Genomic DNA, 4,065 nt, shown 5'->3' on the forward strand with positions numbered 1-4,065 from the left:
CTCCCCACCAAAAAAAGGACGACGACAAAATAAGTTTGCTCTTCCACGTTTTGGATTGAGATATCTGGCGGCCCCAATTCCAGCCCTGCAAAATCTCTCTTCTCCACCATCCCCTTTCGCGCCCAGATTGCTCAAATCCCTAATTCACCGCCAACCCAAGCAAAGCTCGAATCGCCCCTCATCTCGTCTCTTTCCCCACCTGTGCCGGACGACGACGACGAAGACGACGGTCGCGCTGCACCACCGCACCGGAGCTACCTCATCTACGCCCTTGTCCACCGCACCGGGTGGTGCACCGACAATGTCGGCCGCCGCAACCGACGTGCCTCACAGACACCGAGTTCCACCGCATCAGGTGCGCTTCACCGACGCCGTCTCCCAGCTCACCAGGGCTACTTCATCGAGCACATCATCGCACGTCCGCCCCCGAGGCCGTTGGGGCTTCACCAACGGTCTCGTCCACCGTATCGTAGCGCTCCGCTGCCACTCAAGATCTGCATCCGTGCACGCCCAGCCAGCGCATCACCCTCAACGGCTCTGAAGTGACCCGCACTCTAGCTAGGCGAGCATGCCCAAACGCCGGCCTGAACTAGGTATCCACACATCACTCCCTTGTGCACTGTTCCGGCGATGTTTGGATATCCTTTCACTGCTCTCTTAGCTTACACACCTATGCAATTCTTACTTTAACTTTTGTTTCTTCTGGAGATATCATCTGAAACAAGCAAATCCATTTTTTAGCGAAGCATGACAGCGCTACGGGATCTAGTACACATCCTGCACACCCGTATAACCTTGTAAGTATCTGTCCTCCGGTACAACATCAAGGTCGATTCCTCTTATTTGATCAACCATTCGCCGTGTCAAAAATGCAGAGGGGGATGCAAGGAGCACAAGGCCTGCACATCCAAGCAAGTGGTAAGATGGACTTGTACATGGAACATCCCAAGCGCAAGCAGAGCTGCAGTGAGCCTGTACAACAAGCTAGCGTAAGTCTCTGCATTTCATTTAATTCGTACTGGCATTCGTGTATGATTTTTGTGCAGCGGCGGATCCACAAATTCAAGTTACCAGGGGCGAACATTTAACTTAAAAAATACGAAGGCACTTGCACTCTGGAAATCAACATAACTTGAGAAATGTGAAACTACATGCACTTTGAAAACCAGCTAATGATCCAAAGTAGTTCAGATTATAAACACTAAATGATGCAAGCACCAAAAAACACAAAATGCAACATGGTGTACAAGGACTACAAACATGGTCTGTACCTGCTTGAATTATTCGTCTCTGGCTGAAAATATCAAGTGTAATTGCACCTATAACCAGTGCGCAAACTGCATGTCAATATATCTATCTTGCACAAGTATGCCAATAGTTTCAAACAACAGATTAGAAAAGTATTTATGCTATGTAGTCATGATACGGTGACGTTCTGGAAGATGGCCTCGATGTTTCCTCAAGATATGAAAATGCACTATAATTTGCTTGTCATCAATGCCTGCAAATCTCTGTGTCACTCAACATACCAGATCATCATTAGACACTAAATCCTTCAATGAGCTTGCAAAATGCTTGCATTAGATCCCTGATTAGACACTATATGTTCATCACCAGGAGCATGTAAAATGTTTGCATCAAATCCTTCATTAGCAGTCTGTTCATTAGACACTTCAGGCTCAAGAACAACATGAGCTTGTATGTTTGCATCGAAAATTTTATTAGATACATCAGATTCAGTCAGTTCAGTATTGATTGGGGGAGTTATAAAATAAGTAGAAATTGGTTTCATTTTCTCATAGATTCCCTACATACAAGCAGTTTTACAACACCGCCAGGTTTAACTATTGGCCAGCTCGTTGCGCATTAGATATAATCAGGGATGTGATGTACCTGCTCGTTGCGCATGCTACTCTTGCAAGCTCGATGCCATGCCCGTGCTGCCGCCGCTGCCTCCCACGCATGCTACACCCAAGGTTGGATCTTCATCTTCTTGTCCTTCCGTTCGCTTGAAGCCCGGCGACCGCCCTCCAACGAGGGCGCGAGGAAGTGCTGTGTCGGTCTGTCCAGCGGCGGCTAGGTTAGGAACGAACCATACTGGAGGCTGGAGCGAATCAATTGGGATTTTTCCTGCTGTCGATTGATATGGGAGGCGCTCGTTTGGTCTACGAGCCTGCTATATGGCCTTCCTTGCACTTATGTTATTGGCCCATCCAAATTGAAACATTTTTCTTCATTTTTTACATTGCCTGCTCGTGCGTTGGGACAAACAAAACTAGTCTGGGCCAACCTGGATGACTCAAACTAGGTGCACATGTTCCAGCCACTTGAGGCGGCCGCCCATACCAGCCCCTATGGTGGCGTCGCCCCTTTTTGCGTGTATGATTGGGTAGTGAAAAATATTCCAGTGGCGCTTTTGATTTGCCCACAAAATGGTTGAATTTCTTGTTTCTATGAACTGAGTTCGCCAATAATGTGAAGGATGCCAGTCTTTTCATCCTATTGTAGATTGCTTAGATCTCGATATGCCAAAAGTAATCGCATGAAATATACAGTAAAAGACAGTGTGATGTGTGTGGTTACAACTAGTCTGACTACACGTCCTCATATAACATATCAAGGTCGCACCATCTTACCAGATTAGCCATTCGACTTACCAATGCAATGTGGGAAGAAAGAAGTATTGGGACTGCGTATCCAAGCAATTGATGCCATGGACTCCTTCGTACAACCTTGTAAGCGAAAAAGGAGTTGCAGTGTGCCTCTACAAAGAACTAGCATAAGTTCAGTTACTTGCTTCTCAGAATTTTAGTTAGCCACTTTTTGCAAAATTGTTCAATTACGTTGCTTGGCTTAAATTTCGCCGCATCGAGCAAGGCTCCTCGTCCATCCTCTCCTTCTTTGCACGGCTCAAGGACTGCACCAACCGCCTCACCGAGCTTGGCGCGCCAGTCACCGACCGTGATCAGGTGCTCAACATGTTCCGTGGGCTTCACCCACATTTTCGCTATGCCGTGCCCATCCTGACGATGCAGACACCGTTTTCGACCCTGCTGCGCTGTCGTGCTTTTCTGCTGTTGGAGGAGAGCCGTCTCTCTGCCGACGCCACCACTGAGACTGCCCTACACGCTGCCCGCGCCCCGGCCAACAACAACAATAACACTCCGGGCGGCGGCGGCGGCCCTGGGAACGGTCCTCCACGCGGCGGCGGGGGACGCTACAAGGGCAAAGGGAAGGCCAACAACTCCGGAGGGGGGCAGTCGTCCCACTCCGACGGGGGTGGGCATGCCCAAGGCCCTCCCGCTCCTGCAGCTGCACCATGGACCGGCATGGTTCACGCCTGGCCGATGTCGTGGCGCGCCCACGCCCCAGGCACGGGCATCCTCGGCCCTAGTTGTGGCTCGAGCACGCCGTTCGCGGGCATTGCCTCGCACCATGCTGCTGGTCTGAGTGCTCCGGGCGCTCCGGGCTTCCCTGCGACAACGCCTCCCGTGGTCTGGCAGCACTAGGTTGTGCCTCCACACCTGCTCTACGGCTCCCCCTGTTGGGGAACGTAGCAGAAATTCAAAAAAATTCCTACGAGTCACCAAGATCTATCAATGGAGAGACTAGCAACGAGAGAGAGGGGAGTGCATCTACATACCCTTGTAGATCGCTAAGCGGAAGCGTTCAAGAGAACGGGGTTGAAGAAGTCGTACTCGTCGTGATCCAAATCACCAGAGATCTTAATGCCGAACGGACGGCACCTCCGCATTCAACACACGTGCAGCCTGGTGACGTCTCCCATGCCTTGATCCAGCAAGGAGAGAGGGAGAGGTTGAGGAAGACTCCATCCAGCAGCAGCACAACGGTATAGTGGTGATGGAGGAGTGTGGTAATCCAGCAGGGCTTCACCAAGCACCGCGAGAGACGAGGAGAAAGAGAGCTAGGGCTGCGCCAGGGAGAGGTGGAAACTCTTGTGTATGGCAGCCCCAAAACCTCAAGTATATATAGGGGAGAGGGAGGGGGCTGCGCCCCCTCTAGGGTTCCCACCCCCAGGGGGTGCGGCAGCCCCTAGATCCCATC

Source organism: Triticum dicoccoides, chromosome 2B, assembly GCF_002162155.2.
Source record: "Triticum dicoccoides isolate Atlit2015 ecotype Zavitan chromosome 2B, WEW_v2.0, whole genome shotgun sequence".
In the NCBI taxonomy this organism is placed as follows: domain Eukaryota; kingdom Viridiplantae; phylum Streptophyta; class Magnoliopsida; order Poales; family Poaceae; genus Triticum; species Triticum dicoccoides.